The 9,213-nt window shown below is 41.5% G+C and overlaps 1 pseudogene; it reads right to left on the bottom strand.

Annotated features, from left to right (window-relative positions):
- Positions 1-6,389: 6,389 nt before the first annotated feature.
- Positions 6,390-8,931, bottom strand: LOC522140 (CAP1 protein-like pseudogene; annotated as a pseudogene).
- Positions 8,932-9,213: the final 282 nt, after the last annotated feature.

The raw sequence follows: 9,213 nt of genomic DNA, 5'->3' as shown, positions 1-9,213 counted from the left end.
CAAATGATGAATTAGTTGAGGGTGTAGGCAAAATGTTTGTGCTTGCAAACCCAGATTTTGGGCATCAGAGTCAAGCTCCTTGTCCTCTCACCTGTATGTAAATGTCAGTTTGATTCTGAGCCTGGTTATTTGTAAGTAGATACCGGCTTGGCTCACAGGGATCTCTGCTTTGGGGAAATGCCATCTCGAGCCACAGGTCTCAGGAGTGGACCTCTGGCAGCTGTATTTGCATCGTAGGATCCACAGTTTTTACAACTAGTGCTTGACACCCTGTAAAGGAATCTCTTTTTCTGAAAATCTGTAACTGGGATCCAGGAAGAATTAGGTCATACACATTAGGTGGCTGGAGCTGAAACTTTTAAATTTAACAAGCATGAGGCAGCCGCCTTCACTGATCATCTGCAGGTGATGCAGAGGAAATAAATCCTTGACGAGAAGAGTGTAACAAATTCACATGGAGATGCAGAGATAAGAGAATGAGAAAGAGATCTGGAAGCTTCGTAGACCTTAATTTCAGTTGTTTGCTGAAGCCCAGCCCAGTCATATTCCTGGTCCATAAAATCGTATCCTTACAATTCCTTGCCTTTTCATTTCTTTCCTAGTCAGTTGTGAATTACAGCACACCAAGCTCATTTAATGGTGCAAATCTTCTCTCCTGTTTAAATTACTTTCCCTCTTTCATCTTGAGCCTCCATTTTCTTACCTCAATCCCACCACTGAATAGCAATCCATTATGATTATAACACAAGTTGTTTATCCAAAAAAAATTTAATTTCCTTTTTCGCTATTTCAAAGAAAGCTGCTAACAATATTCTTCCATATGTCTACAATTGCATATAATTAAGAATCTTTAGGGTATAGTCCTTGGAGTGGAACTTACTTGTATGTTTAACTTTACACAATAATGTCAAATTATTTTCTGAACTCATTGTACTAGCTTGTGCTCCCACCATCTAATATTCAGTTCAGTTCAGTCGCTCAGTCGTGTCCGACTCTTGGCGAACCCATGAACCACAGCACGCCAGGCCTCCCTGTCCATCACCAACTCCCGGAGTCCACCCAAACCCATGTCCTCCTGCCCTCAATCTTTCCCAGCATCAGGGTCTTTTTCAAATAAGTCAGCTCATTATAATCAATAAAAATCAATAATATTTACTAGCATTCATCATATTCCAGGCAGTCACTCACTGGTAGAAGTTTAATTTTGTCTTCTCTTGCATTCTTAGGATAAACACTAATTGGTCATGGTGTTGCAGGAAGGGTGACCCCTTCCAGGGCCCGAAACTGGGCTCTTGTCTAACACTCTGAAATGAATTGTCCAAGGAGACACATCTGCTGACAAAGCAAGAGATTTTACTGGGAAAGGGCACCCGGGTGGAGAGCAGTAGGGCAAGAGAACCCAGGAGAACAGCTCTGCCACGTGGCTCGCAGTCTTGGGTTTTATGGTGATGGGATTAGTTTCCAGGTGGCTTTGGCCAATCATTCTAATTCAGAGTATTTCCTGGTGGTGCACACATCGCTCAACCAAGATGGATGCTAGCGAGAGGGATTCTGGGAAGTGAACGGACATGCGGTGTCTCCTTTCAACCTTTCTGGAACTCTTCCTGTTGGTGGTGGCTTATTACTTCTGTATTCCTTACCAGGATCTCCTGTCATAAAACAACTCATGCAAATGGTTTCTATGGTGCCTGGCCAGGGTGGGCGGTTTCAATCAGTGTGCTTCCCCTAACAATGGTGTATCTTATTTGTAATATATTGTTGGATTCAGGTGGTTAATAGCTTATTAAAATTTTTTACATCCATGCTCGGAAGTACAAAAGACTCGGGTTTCCTTTTCTTGTCCTGATACTGCCTGGGTTTGAAATTAATTACACCAGTCTTAGGAAAAGTGTTCTTCTTTTTCTATTTTCTGGTTGATTTATATAACGGTTATTTTCTGTTCCTCGAAAATCATTAAAACTCAACAGTAGGGACTTCCCTGGTGATCCAGTGGCTAAGACTCTGAGCTTCCAATCAGGCAGCCCGGGTTCAATCCCTGGCCAAGAAACTAGATCCCACATGCTGCAATTGAGACCCAGCCCAGTCAAATAAATAAATATTAAAAATAATAACAACAATTTTTAAAAGTAGTCTTTAAAAAATTTAACAGTAGAACCATTTGGAGCAGGCCTCTTTGTGGAGGGTAAGATTGGGGATGTCCTTGATAGCAATGTCAATTTCCTTAACTATTATTAGTCTCTTCAAATTTCTTTTCCTTCTTGTATCAGTTTTGACATTTTTGTTTTTGTTTTCAGAAAGAATCTTTTTTATCTAGATTGTCAAATACTCATTTTATTTTTATTTAAAACTGCTGTGTTTGCAGTTATTTTTCTTTTTGATTTTGTGATTTAGTTGCTTCTTATTTACTGTTTTCTTGATCAGTTTAAAAAAACCCAGCTTTTAGTTTTCTAAAAGTTGATGTTCTCTGCTTTTATTTTTATTCATTTCTTTCTTCTGATTTCTTTGGGTGTGACCTGTTGCTTATTTTCTGACTCCTTAAGCTTGTTTGTTTTCAATACTTTGGTTTTGGAGTGTTTGTTTGTTTTCTCATTTTTCTGCTTGGAACATCTTCCCCTAGATGGCTCTGTGAAGTGCTCTCCCCTCCTTCCAATTGTCATTTAAATGCCTCCTTCTCATCTGTCTTCCCTGCCCACTCTATTCAAACTTGCAATTCCTCCTCCCTCCCCATTCCCATTCCCCTCTTTATCTTTCTCTCCAGCACTTATTACCATCAACACAATGTATATTTTCCTTCTTTATTATTTATTGCCTATTTCCCCACGTTAAAATATGAGTTATTTTTAATGCCCTTTGCAACAACATGGATGGACCTAGAGATTATCATACATACTGAGTGAAGTAAAAAAGAGAAAGACAAATATCATATAATACCGCTTATGCGTGGAATCTAAAATTATGACACGAATAAACTTATTTACAAAACAGAAATAGACTCACAAACATACAAAACAAACTTACGGAAAGGAAAAGGGAAGAGGAATAAGTGAGGAGTTTGGGGTTAAAACAGACACGCTACTATATTATAAAGTAGATAACCAACAAGGACCTACTGTACGGCATGGGGACCTATATTCAATAGCTTATAATAACCTATAATGGAAAAGAATTTGAAGACAAAGAATATAGGGATTTCCTTGGTGATCCAGTGGCTAAGACTCTGCACTCCCAGTGTCAGGGGCTCAATCCCTGGTCAGAGAACTAGATCCCAAGTGCTGCAACTAAGATCTGGTGCAGACAAGTAAATATTTAAAATAATAATAATAGAATATATGTGTGTGTGTGTGTGTAACTGAATCACTTTCCTGTGTACCTGAAACTAACCCAACATTGTAAATCAACTATATATCAATAAATTTGTTTTATAAAAATGTGAGTTATTTTAACTTGGTAAATTTATGGGTCAATCATCATCATATCTAGAATATTTTCTTCAGCCCAGAAAGTTTCCTTGTCCTGTTTATAGTAATTTCCCCTCCATTCCTGTCCCAGGCAACCACTGATTTGCTTCTGTCTTTATAAACTTGGAAGTTAGGATTTTGACTGTTTTGCTCACTGCTGTAGCCCCAGTGAAAGTGTTAGTCACTTAGTCATTTCTGACTCTTTGGGACCCCATGGACTGTAGCCTGCCAGGCCTCTCTGTCCATGGAATTTTCCAGGCAAGAATACTGGAATCCCCTTTCCTCAGGGAATCTTTAGAGGAGCCTGGCGGACTGCAGTCCACGGGGTCACAAGGAGTCAGATACAACAGAGCAACTATCGCTACTGCCACATAGCCCCAGTATCTAGAGCAATGGTGCATAACAGGTGGTCAATAAATATTTGTTAAATGAAAGTTTCAAATAATCTTATCTCCCCCCACAAAATGAGCTACCAGTTTCTAGAGATGTTGTGTTTAAAATCTCTAAAAATACCTGTTGATATGTTTTATTTCTTCCTGGGATTCTATTCATTGATGCATTATATATGTTGGAGTTATTGTTGATCTGTGATCATTATTTTATTGGTCTATTGTTCCTTTCTTCAATATGTAATATTTTTATTTATTGCTTATGACATTGAAACTTTGAATCCATTTTTTTAATATTCAAATTGCTATCTTTGTTATCTTTCAGTTCTCATGCCTTAATCTTTTCCCATCACTTTGTGTTTTATCTACCTAGATCTTTTCAAAGTGTGTCTCTTATTGTAGCTAAAACATTACTTGATCTTATTAATTTTTTTAAGACTCTGAGAGTCTCTGCTTTCTAAATGGTGAGTTCAAAATTTTCATTTGCTTATCTTTGGCTTTTTTTTTTTTGTGGCTATTTTATCTTATATTTTCTATCAAGATTGCTGGGAGAAATATCAATAACCTCAGATATACAGATGACACCACCCTTATGGCAGAAAGTGAAGAGGAACTCAAAAGCCTCTTGATGAAAGTGAAAGTGGAGAGTGAAAAAGTTGGCTTAAAGCTCAACATTCAGAAAACGAAGATCATGGCATCCGGTCCCACCACTTCATGGGAAATAGATGGGGAAACAGTGGAAACAGTGTCAGACTTTATTTTTTTGGGCTCCAAAATCACTGCAGATGGTGACTGCAGCCATGAAATTTAAAGACGCTTACTCCTTGGAAGGAAAGTTATGACCAACCTAGATAGCATATTCAAAAGTAGAGACATTACTTTGCCAACAAAGGTCCATCTAGTCAAGGCTATGGTTTTTCCTGTGGTCATGTATGGATGTGAGAGTTGGACTGTGAAGAAGGCTGAGTGCCGAAGAATTGATGCTTTTGAACTGTGGTGTTGGAGAAGACTCTTGAGAGTCCCATGGACTGCAAGGAGATCCAACCAGTCCATTCTGAAGGAGATCAGCCCTGGGATTTCTTTGGAAGGAATGATGCTAAAGCTGAAACTCCAGTACTTTGGCCATCACATGCGAAGAGTTGACTCATTGGAAAAGACTCTGATGCTGGGAGGGATTGGGGGCAGGAGGAGAAGGGGACGACAGAGGATGAGATGGCTGGATGGCATCACTGACTCGATGGACGTGAGTCTGAGTGAACTCCGGGAGTTGGTGATGGACAGGGAGGCCTGGCGTGCTGCGATTCTTGGGGTCGCAAAGAGTTGTACACGACTGAGTGGCTGATCTGATCTGATCTGATCTGATACTTCAGTTTTCCAGATTCATCTCTCCTTTCCAGACTTCTACTGGGTAAATTGCATTAAGATCTTTAATTATATTTATTTTCCCCTAGCACTTTCTTGCACAAATAAAATCTCTATCTTTCCTCCACATAAGACCAGTATGATACCATATTCTTGATTTCTGGTTGGTTTCCAGCAAACCCTACTTCCTTCTCCAGCACACTGGGGATCACCTGGCTTTAGTTCAGGATTGCAGTCATCAGAGGAAAGAAAAGATCCCTCCCTCTTTCTGAGTGTGTCCTCAAGCACCAAATCACAACCATTTTCTCTCTCTCTTGTAGAGGAAGATAAGAGCTCTCAACAGTCTTTATAGGTCTCTAGGTCCATACACTTTTTCTCTATAGCATTTATTAGCATCAAAATTCTATATATTTTACTTTTTTATTATGTCTCATCCTATTAGAAAGTCAAGCTCTTTTAATTTTAATAAATTTACAAAATTGTTTCAGCATAATTGCAATCCTATCAGGGCAGGGCTGGATTGGGAGAGGAAGCTAGCGGTCTTTGCGAGTTTGCCTACTTCTGATCTTATTGCTGAGGCCAGCTTGAATTGCTTCTTGTTAGCTGCAGCCACAGAGTCCTAAGAGTGGCAACTGTCAATTTGCATATCATAGAATTCAGTTTGTAGGCACCAGGTTTTGTGGATATTTATAGAAACTTTGTTCATAATTGCCAAAACTCCGAAACAATCAAGATGTCCTTTAATAGGTGAATGGGTAAATAAACTGTAGTACTTCCAGACCATGGAATATTATTCAGCACTAAAAAGAAATAATCTATCAAGTCAGGCAAAAACGTGGAGGAAACTTAAATGCACATACATCATTATACATTGATCCAAACCCATAAAATGTATAACACCAGGAGTGAATAAAAAGGTAAGCTAAGGACTGTGGGTGATCATGACGTGTCAATGCAGGTTCATCTTTGGTTAAAAGAATATACTATTCTGGTGAGTGATGTTGATCAGGGGAGGCTATGCATGTGTAGGGTATATGAGAAATATCTGTATCTTCCTCTCAATTTTGTTATAAACTTAAACCTGTTTGAAAACAATAAAGCCTCATAAAAGAAAAAAACAGTAAATGAAATAATGCCTACAGAAGGCTTAGAAAGTGACCACAGAATGGTGATATTATACATACCCATTTTTTTGGTATTAATTTTATTCTATTTTCTGTATAACTTTAAGTACATAAAGGTTTATTCCCACAGGCCTCAGGAAATGGGTAGAAATCAGAGGACAATCTCTCTCCCACCAAAAAAAAGTTGCATATTTTGGTAAAGTGTCTGTCCTAGAGGAAAAACTGAAAGTTGCATTAGCAAGGTTGTGCAAGACTTTTACACAAGACCTAAAACAGCCTGCAGTGGAGATTTTTAGTCCTTTGTTCAGGTGCCCAGACAGAAGCCAAAAGTTGTGAGTATGACAGGGCCATGGAAGCAGTGAAGATGGAAGACGGGCACCTAGAATGGAAGGAGAAAGGCAGCCAGATTTCTGGGAATGGTGCAGTTTTCCTTTTTTTTCACTCTTTTAAAGTCATCTCTGTAGGAAGGTGCTGGGCAGGGGCCCAAGAGAGAAAGGGTCCGAGACTCCTTTAGCTGGCCTGGATGCAGGGCACCACCACAGCAGCCTACACAGGACAACCTACGGTCAGGTTTGGCCAGGTGCGGGATGGAATGCAGAAGAAAAGGAATGCTCGTAGGAAATCATTTTGCTAGGAATGCTAGATGGCCAAGTTTCGGCCTTTGGTCCCGTGCAATCCTTGCCACACTTGTCAATAGTGATAATTAGTTTAAGTTAGAAGAACTAACTAGGATCAGCTTCTGTTACCTTCACACTCGTTGTTAGAAAAAGGTTAACTTGTGTGAACATTCTGACCTGTTAATTCCTGGGGCTGCTATAGTCTTCCCAAAAGACTATTTGTTGGTCAAATAACCCCAAAGGCTGAAAGCTAAAACACACCTGTCCTGGCCTGCAGTTGCTTAAGAATGGATTGGCGGTGTGGTTGAGCTGATATGAAAAGAGCTGCACCTTCCTGCGGAAGATCAACTGACCTGCTATCCCACCCCAAATCTCAGCCTGAGGTATATTTCAGTGAAGGCAGGTAGCTGTGCTTCTCAAAGCAGAGAAGCAGTTTAAGAGCAGAAAGGTAGAGGAAATCTAAAAAAGAACCGTCTTGATACAGATTTATCCCATGGTGTGAGGGAGAGGACAAGGAACCCCGTGGCACTTCGCTTATCCAGCAATTTCTGTCACTGTGGTGACCAACTTCTGCCCATTCCATAGGGTCTTAAACTGCTCAGCGACTGGGAACTCATTGAAGTCACCGCCTTCTGTAGGAATGACATTCATCTCAGAAGATTTGGCACTGACTATCTCACAATCCAGGGAGTTCTTGCTCAGGTAAACGTGGCAGCCATCTGTTTTGTTGATGGAAATGGTTGGCACTTTACCCATTACCTGAACTGTGACATCCTTACTATTGATTATCTCCACAATGCCCACCACGTCATCAAACACCAGACCAAGTTTCTTACAGTTATCTACAGTAATGGAGTTAATTTTGCCCTTGATCTGCAATGTCGAGTTCACACACTTGAATATGTAAGCCACCTGTTTCAGCTCTGTATCCTCTATCACCAGGTTGGAAACATTCTCCTGATTTTCCACTCTCCACTTCTTGCCCTCCAGTTCAAGTAGGGCTGGTTCCTTCTTTGTGACTGGTTTGGGGGGATCTGGTTTAGATGCAGAGAAGGGTTTGGGGCCACTTCGTATCAGACCACTCTGAGCCTTCAAGGCAGGGTTCTTGTGAGTCTTCATGTCATCAGATACGTGTTTCAGGGCATGTATGATGCTCTCCCCCTGATTAATCTGCGCAAACAGTGCTGAGCGTGAAGCAGAGTCATCTGAGCCTGAACTGGTGGGGACTGGCGGGGGGAGGTGGACCTGGCGGGGGGGAGGAGGAGGACCAGATCCAGCAGAGGGTCCAGATGGCAAGCCACTCAGTTCTTTTGCCACAGGCCCCGTTCTGCTCCAGGCCAGTCCGGTGGTATGGAACTCCTTAATGTAAGCCTGCAGCTCTGTCCATATACTCAAGTAAGCTTTGACCCAGTCCACATGCTTTTTATCCACATCTTTGTACTCCTTGAGGACTCGATTTGTATAAAACATGGCAGCATCATTCATTTCCTTCACATAGAGACCAGGCTTGGGAGCCATAGCCACCCAACCCAGGGCCTGGATACTTTCGCTGACAGCTGACAGGTGATTGAACAACTTGCTGCCTCGGTTCTTCTCCCGGAAGGTCACCACTTCTTGGATCTGCTCGGAGATGGGTGCCAACAAGTCAGAAAGTTTGTTGCCTGCTGGCTGCTGGCACTGAGAGGCTGTAACCAAGAGAGCTCGCTCTAACTTCAGACCTGTGTGGACCATCTCCGCATGTTTCTGCACATCTCCCCCACTCTCTTTACTGATCTTGAGGTACTCTGCCACAGGACCGGCCAGCAGTGAGTCAAATGCTTGCACATATGGAGTCGTTCCTTTTGCAGCACTGTCTCCATACCCACAGTGTGTGTCAGAGGCATGGGAGACTGCCTCCAGGCGGCCCACCACTCTCTCCAATCTTTCTACCAGATTTCGCATGTCAGCCATAATGTACCACCTCAGACTTCTGTCTCACCTCCGGACCGCGATTGGCCTCTCTCTACTTCCGGCAAGAACCGCCCAGCAACCTTTGCGCCTATACATACCCATTTTTTTAAAAGGAGTATCTTTTAAGCTAAGTGGTAAGTCATTACTGTTTGCTTATCTTGAAAGGCGCTCTAATACAAGAGCTCTACAGTCTCACTTCCCCTCTCATGTACTGTATTCACATGTTCTTGGACAAATTATGGGCTGGGCGAAATCCTGCAGTACAAACGTCTGCTAAACTGTTTAACTCGGTTATTCATCAGACTTATGTGAT

Source organism: Bos taurus, chromosome 12 (genome assembly GCF_002263795.3).
Source record: "Bos taurus isolate L1 Dominette 01449 registration number 42190680 breed Hereford chromosome 12, ARS-UCD2.0, whole genome shotgun sequence".
Taxonomy (NCBI): Eukaryota; Metazoa; Chordata; class Mammalia; order Artiodactyla; family Bovidae; genus Bos; species Bos taurus.
This window is presented reverse-complemented; position numbering and strand designations above follow the sequence as displayed.